The sequence below is a fragment of the Bidens hawaiensis genome, unplaced genomic scaffold (genome assembly GCF_021521415.1).
Source record: "Bidens hawaiensis isolate Kalapana, Puna unplaced genomic scaffold, B.hawaiensis_p1.1 tig00028741_1, whole genome shotgun sequence".
In the NCBI taxonomy this organism is placed as follows: Eukaryota; Viridiplantae; Streptophyta; class Magnoliopsida; order Asterales; family Asteraceae; genus Bidens; species Bidens hawaiensis.
Window position 1 is genome coordinate 219,806 of NW_027505130.1, and position 8,494 is coordinate 228,299.

Here is an 8,494-nt window from a genome sequence, read left to right on the forward strand (position 1 = left end):
TGTTATTGGTTAGTTAAACCAGACGGATTTTATGTAGCTAAAAAAGACTTGCCGATAGACGATCCAAATTGGAGTTATGAAAGCCCTTGGATCTAAATATTGCATGAGTATTTTGATTGTTTAAAGAGGTTTCATATAAACTTGAATTGTAAGGGTTCTTAATAAAAACATCGATTATAATAAACACATGAAACTTATTTGCAGCAAAGAACTTGTCGATCACTTCCTCACTCCCCACTCATCTCCATTTGCACCACACCAATTCTTCTCAGTTTATTATTATTATTATTATTATTATTATTATTATTATTATTATTATTATTATTATTATTATTAGGGATGTGATCCTCCCACACCACCACCACATGCCTATACGGCTCGTATAGGCCTATACGGCCGTATAGGGTACACATGCCTGACAAGGGGACAAAAAAACAGCTTTTTGCAGCCTATACGACCGTATAGGTATTAAATGTCTCGTATTGCATTCAGAAAAAACCATAAAAGCTATACGGTCGTATAGGGCTATACGACCGTATAAAAAACATTTGCAGAAACATTCAGAGTGCCTTAATCGCTGCCGGAAAACGATTTAAAAAAACCTCAAATTTTGGGGTGCATTTTTATTTTAATGTATGTTGACTAGATGTTAAAAAAACCTCAAATTTTTATTATATGTAAACAACAAATATGCCTTGACAGTCTTGAGCTTTTGACGAGCTAAGCTTGAGCTCAACATTTAAACCCGTTAAGATAAATGAACCAAATACGATCCATATAAATCACATATATTGTATATATGGTCATCATTTTTTTAAAAAAAAAAGTGTCTATAAACGAGCCAAATACGACCCGTATAAATCACATATATTGTATACTAACTTTTAGCTCGCGTGTTACGCAGGTTTATTCAGATTTATATGTATATTATTGTAAATATGTAAATCTTGGCTAATGCTTTGTTTAGGTTTCAACGTAAGCATAAATTTTGAGTTGCAGATTTTGTATCTTAAATGTTTTTGTTTATGCGTTTTTCACGTTATCCATACTCAATGTTCTTAATTTTTTTATGATTTTTGATTCACTGATAATTTGATTTTTCATAGAATTCTATGTTAATATTTGAACTTCCACATAAACTTTGATGTGTTTCTTATTAAAAGTAAAGTGTACATGAACATAACCACTTATGTGTTGTTAATGAAAGTTAAGAGATTACACGTTATAATTTATTAACGAAAGTTTTACGATCATACGCAAAAATGTATTGTTTCTGATGTTATCACCCGTATAAAGTATAAATGGGTCAAAACCGGGCTAAATGAATTAGAGCTCACCATTTAAGAATGAAGCAATCTGGTGACTCAAGAGGGGCTGGGGAGTGACCAGAACGCGACACGTAGGATTTAGAGGTTTCGTTTATATAAATTATAGTTTTTGGCCCATTGTTATGGGGGTTTATTAGGTTTTTGTTTTTAATCATTTTCCTGTTTTTATTTTTTGTAGTGACTTGTTTTACTTTGTTTTGATTTAGTAGAATTAGTTTGCAATGTTCATTATATTTTAATGTTTGAGCTATTTCAATTGTGATAAGTAGTTTCTTTAGATTTTTAACAAACAATCGAACACGAACACGAACACATCCATTTATAAATGAACAAACATGAACACAAATATTTATCTTATGAAATGCATGTCTCGTTTTTGTCCTTAATCACATGCTTTATCATTCGTTTATTAACATAAATGATTCTAGTGTCACGTAATGAGTTGGGAGAGGTGTAATAGGTTTTAGAAAATTGAAATCATGTTCATCCTAAAATGATGAAGATTGTGAATGGTTGGTGAAAGGGGGTCATAAGTGTTGTTGACCCATATGATTGCCTTCAAGCGGATCATAACATAACCATTACATCAATAATGAGATATATCACCATAACTAAAAATTGACCAACCAATCCTTTAACATTTTAATATTCGTTTATCCTCAAACAAACAAACAAAAAACCTGACTAATGAAATGCATACTCTAAGGCTCTAAGTCATGACATCACTTGTTGTTGTACGAATTATTTAAAATAAAGCTGTAGCAAAGCATAGAACACTCAGATACTAACCAATACTTTAGTTCAATTTTTGGTGTCATTTTCATAATTTCATCATATCACGAACTCGAGTCTCATTTGATTTTTCAAACTCTTTTATTCTCTCACTCAGCTCATATCAAAGTCCACTACTTCATATTCATCTCTTCATCCTTGTCTCTCAAGTATGATAATTCCTTTTAGCTTTTTTCTAATTCCTCTTGAAGCCTTTTCATGTTTAGAATCATTTCCACAATTCAGGTTCAATATAATTTCAGTTCAGCGTAACTTTGTTCATTCTGGCTCTCAAATTGTCAAATTAATCATCAAGGATCTAAAACACACATCAAAGTACTCCAATCCCACACTTACTAATAATCATGCAATAATTATCTAGCTTTTATTCATACACGTCATATTCGCATACCTACATATAACGTTTATGTATCTTACGTTTATAGAACAATAATATCTGCAAGCAACAAACTGAATAAGAAACAGAAAAAACGACGCATTTAGGGGTGTTTGGATGCGTCTCAAATCTAATTAGGTAGTAATCAAGTTTTAGTGTTGTTTAAAACTAAAAATGAAACTTAACTGACTCTATGATTTCTAACATAAAATTAGACGAATAGCATATAATAACTTTTAAAGGCATATATCTCCCAATTTTTTATAAACAATTTTTTTAAAAGAACAACTTACTCTATTTTAATATGAGTCTCCCACCTATATTGTCCACCTCAAAATCTCTCAAGCACCTACATGTGCAATGAGTCCCTAACTATATAAAAATTGGGTTTGAAAACATTCTAAAGGAGTGACAAACATAGCATATAAAAAAACTATATACAATTATTTTAATAACTTTATGTCACATGTAGGCAAACCTCCCTAAACAAATTTCCATGTAATTTTGAAAGCTTGTGCCTCGGTATTCTAGAATGTAGATAAAAGCTATCCACATTCTGCATAGAACAATTTCAAAATATATGAAACACAATTACAATTTTCACAAAACAAAAACACAAAATTGATTGTAACTTGGCTAATAACAAACTTCAAAATACCATCCAATTCAACCAAATCGATATGAGTAACACTTGGTGCTACATGATGAAAGGGCAACACGGCTTTAGCCACACTTCTAATCCAACAAAAAAAATCACATAAACATACTATATAAATTCATGATCAAGTGTATAAAGCAGCAGCAAACCTCATGAGACGGAAAGTGTCTAGCATACTCGCTATGCATAAACTCACAAAGTGAGGTCTTCCTTCGTTCCATTGGTGCAGGCGTAGAAACAACTTTATTATCCTATATATGAGGCATACATGCATACATACTTTTAGTATAGTTCTTATTACTACACGAAAAACTATATATAATTACACAATCATCAAATCAAGTGTAACTAACCTCTTCCTCAACCCTTAATCGGAAATCGTTCAATAAGCCTATAGGATACTCGATTTTTGTTTTATCTTCAAACATTTGGAAGCTGCAAATTTTACAAAACTGATTAATTCCTACATCTATCAAGTCAAATAAGTCAAACCTAATTCAATTTTAGGCAACTTGTATACATATAAATCGAGGATAAAATTGCATAGATAGAGTATAATAATCGATATATCAGAGACACGTCTATAAAGCGCATACCTCATATGGAGAGCGGCAAGTACTAACCACATCGTTCTCATTAAATACGGGAATAACCTTATAAGACAATCAAGAATCCACCGTTTCAGTGAGTTATTTTCTAGACTCTAGACTTCGAAAGTCGTTATCAGTCACGAAAAACTGAGCTGATATCACATCCAACTGCAAACACAATATTAAGTGTCTCATTTAAACAAAAGTTAAAGACGTGGTGACATGAATTAAATGAAAATAAAGAAATAAATCGAACCTGACTGAACAATGTGTTGTAAAGTGCCATAAGACCGTTTTGTAGAAACCGCTGCAGCCTTACCGTCAAGCTCAACTTGCGGTTTCTGAAGATTCGCAAAGCTTCAAGACAATAAACAATTATTAATATTTTAAACCAGATAATATAATTTATGATTTAGTTACATCATGTAAATAACGAATAAACCCGCTGTGGACTAATTTTCTGTATCTAAGTCGTTGTCGCACAGCACCAACAACACCTGATGAGACCAAGATAACTTTGAATCCTTGATATTTTAGCGTTTGAAGTTGCCTTTAGAATATAATAACATAACTTAATCATAATAAGAATTCAAGATGTTACATAAATATTTATTTTTTCGAACGGGTTCTGATAAACTATACCTGCTCACAGAGAGCTCCCAGCCGTACAAGCGCGAGTCTTCCGTCCTCTCGGGTGACGACAACTATCCCTACCTTTTAATATATGATTTATCAGTTCATAATTGTCATTATATTTTCCATTTTTATCCAATACTGGAAATTATAACAAATATATCTACCCATTCATTATACCTATTACTACTTGGCATTGCATAAAGAGTAATGGTAATTTTATATTCTTTTTAAAGTAATTTTGTATAAAATTCCCTAATTCATTAAGATTTATAAACATCCAGAAACAATAACAAAAGTAAATTCATTAATATTGCTAATTAAAATTAGAAATTGCATAAATATTAATATTATTTTTCAATCCTCATCATATTGTGATCGCTGTTAACCGACCCATTTCAAAACCAAGCATTTCCCACCAATAGCTATAACATCCTATGGCACCCTGGCACCCTGGGTGAATAAGATGCATATAAGTTAGTGAGTAATCTAAAGGATCAAAATAAATGAAATAATATACAGCAATAGAGCCCAACAATAATTAGCAAAAGTGAACCATCACATTTGATTTGTATAATTAATTGTTTATGGCAATTGGATCTCCGTTACAATCGATCACAAAAGTGTCTTTGCTTCGATTCTCCTTTGTTCCATCATCTCTTTATTTCACCAGGTATTTATTAGATTTCTTTCTAGATTATATGTTATTATTCATCATCACTAGCACCTGAGACATAAAATTAGATGCAAATTCAGTTATTAACTGAATATAAAACAAATTAATAATCAATCAATATGAGAGACCATTTAATAATCAGTAAGTGGTTAATGAGGGTGCAAATAAGAAAACTTAAATGTACCGTTTAATGGGGTAAATATGAACCATTTATATGAAATTAAAAGTTGACCCGTTAACTGGGTAGTTGTGACTTGTTTATGCAGGAATGCAACCATTTACCAGTCGTTAATTATGAACATTATTTTGACCCGTAACACATTAACAATAAAAAAAATTAACCCGTTTTCGGGATAACTTTGACCTATTAATAACAAATTGTGTTTCCATCAGTAGTTTTATTGTTAGTTTATACCATTATTTATTATCTTACGCATTTACATACTTGAATAATGGACCAGAAAAGTTAACATCTTGTTGCTGCAAAGAATATTAACCAACGGCCCATTTATGTACATATGAATTTTCATGAAAACTCATAATACAGTTAGACATTCTATTCAAAGGCCAGGACAAATAAAACATATATTGTTCAATGCTAAAAGGAAACTTTCACAGATGCATTTCATCGAGCACTTTATTTTTAAAATTGTGATTTGTTCGACTTTAAACCCACAGATTTGTTCTAATTTTGTTTCATGATACATAATGACTTTTAATTTTCAGATTTTGATTTTGTTGAAATGAATATGAAATCTCATGCTCATGTGTTCACGTCTACATGTGATTCCAGTCATGGTTTAGGTCTTATTTTCTTCAATTCGAATTGATTCAGTCTACCACGAAAGAAAAGTTTGTGTTGCATGTAAATGAACGAACGAAAAATAGCGTTCATGGTTGTTTGTTTAACCCATCCACCGTACATGAATTTGGAAATTTGACACGAAGTCGAACAAATTTATACTAAATAATTGATCTTAAATAATTTGACTAAATAATATAATGATAATGGTAAATCATGATGATGATCCCGTCCCGACCTGAACACGTACATAGGCATAAACATACAGAGCTCAGTTCGTGTTTGGGTTGGTTGTCGAGTATATGTCGGGTTGGACCTGCAAACATTAGGCCATATCTATCACTTGATAGACAAAACAAAAGCTACGAACAAAGAACAAAAATTTAACTCGCTTCAAACAAAAACACTAACAAAACAAAACGAACTCAGACATTTCCTAAAAGCCACCTAAGTATGAAGAATATAACACAACTGAAACATCCAAACACAACTCAAGTAATAAGAAATACATTCACACCGAAGGTTTAAAAATAGATAATTAAATAATGCATTACCTAAGTATGAAGAATCTTATAGTAGGTGAAAGACAATGGACATCATATGGCATGCAAAAATAAAACCAAATTCAAAACAGAAAAAAAAAAAAAAAAAAAAAACTGGACGTGGTTTACTCGAATTGTCTAAACTGTCTGAAACAAAAACGATGAAAGTCAATAATCAATTACTTGGTATCTACATAAGTATAAAATTACACATCCTTAAATAAAACAGGTTATCTATTTGACCATCTTAACAATTACAAAGATTTTTGAGTGTCTAATGGGTACTTGCAACTAACAATCGATAATCAATAATCAATTACTTGATAAAACCAGAACAATAATTAAAATAGGTTCTGACCTCAACACACCGATCGAAGCTAGTTACCATTCAATCACCATCTATTTTGAAGGACCAGCTGTGCGATAAAATGAGTGGCTAGGGTTTTGAGAGATGGGGGATTTGAAACACGAATTAGTATGGGGAAAAGGATGAACGGGCTATATGTTATTTGATAGCAGTTGGTTATCCTATTTGAGATGTTATCACCCGACACATGCCATCGATGGTTGCCTTTTAATTGATACAAAGTTTGGAGAGAGGATGGTTTTTGAGAGTGGGAAGAGATGAACGTAGTTTGGTTTAAAATTTTATAGATAGATAGATAGATATGGTCATCATTTTTTTTTTTTAAAAATGTCTATATACGAGGCACAATAAACGGTGGCAGACAACCTCTGACACGATTCAGGTCCTATACGACCGTATAGCCCTATACGAACCGTATAGGACAAAAAATGGGGGTGTTGTGGGAGGATCCCTTGCCTATTATTATTATTATACTCACTTTCTCTATACAAAAATGGCCTCAAACGGTGCTCTAAGAGTTGCACTCGTTGCTCTTTGTGTTCTAGCCATCTCCTCCACCTCCGCCTTTGCTCGCGAATATATCGAGTTCTCACCCGCACCCGCTCCTGCCCCGATGGAGGCCGGTTCGGCTGTTTCAGTTACTCTTTCAATAGTGTTTGTTGCAGCTTCGATTTTGGTTTCTGTTGCTGGTATTATGCTGCATTAGAGAAAGTGAACTGATAAGAGTTGAGAATGATGATTTGGTTTTTTAATGGCTTATTTATTTATTTACTTTTGGCCCTAATATCTAATCAGGGTTTTTTTTTCTTTAATTTATTTTTGTGCTACTATTATTGAAATTATTATGGATCAAATATATTTATTTGTTTGTTTGTCATCGGTGTGTGCAATTGAAAAAATTGAATTAAATTCAAATTAAGCGACTTAATCGAATTGAAAAGACGTAATTGTACCAAAAAAAACCGACGGTTGGGTTTTGTAATATATGTAAGCTGAAATTTTACGGTTTGGTTTTGCTTTTTTGTTTTAAAGAAAATCGAAAAATAAACTTATTAAGTGTAAAAACAAACCATTTATAATGTTGGTTTGGTTGTTAAAAGGAATTATTTTTAGGAAAGTAATAAGTGGTGTAGAAATATTTAACCAAAATACCGGTGATTGCCCGGCATGTGGTTTATTGGAGGACGACCTCATATTTTTGCTTCGTGCGGGTTATCACAATCGGTTTGGCAAGCTATCTCAACTTGGAGTAAAGTCTCGCGATTGTTTGCGTTTTGTGTTCACAACATTGTCGAGCTTTATAAATGTAAGGCCCCGTTCCTGGTAGCCCTATTTTAGCGTCGGATTTACTCATAAACACAGTTCTACAAATAAGAGTTTATTAAAACTTTCGCGGAATATAAACTTTAACCGTTTATTAGATAACATTTAATCTTTTCTTTAAAACCATAACATAAATCATCATATTAAAACATCATTTCTTCCATCTTCAAATGCCAGCCGTTCGATCCATGTCATGTGCCAACCTCATGCCAGCTCTTTAATCATATTCACCTGCGTGCATACTAAAAGTCAGCTACGCTAAGTGAGTTCTAGTTAATCAGACGACATACAATACATACACATATCTTACATACATACATATCTTATCCTTGTATAAATATCCATAAGAGAACGTCACATAATATCTATTAAAAGAACTATTACTATTTCCCCTACTATTTGTATTC

General features: G+C 32.2%; 1 long non-coding RNA gene across 8 annotated transcripts; it reads right to left on the minus strand.

Moving 5' to 3' along the window:
- Nucleotides 1-2,812: 2,812 nt before the first annotated feature.
- Nucleotides 2,813-6,742, minus strand: LOC143610927 (uncharacterized). 8 transcript variants are annotated; one of them, XR_013149679.1, is made up of 4 exons: nt 4,387-6,742; nt 4,187-4,294; nt 3,832-4,101; nt 2,813-3,589 (listed from the first exon to the last, which is right to left on the minus strand). It is a non-coding gene; the product is annotated as an uncharacterized LOC143610927 (long non-coding RNA). The 8 variants fall into 8 exon arrangements; XR_013149678.1 differs by having other exon boundaries at nt 4,165-4,294; XR_013149681.1 differs by having other exon boundaries at nt 2,813-3,193; nt 3,304-3,405; nt 3,508-3,589; nt 3,832-6,742.
- Between the last annotated feature and the right edge of the window lie 1,752 nt (nt 6,743-8,494).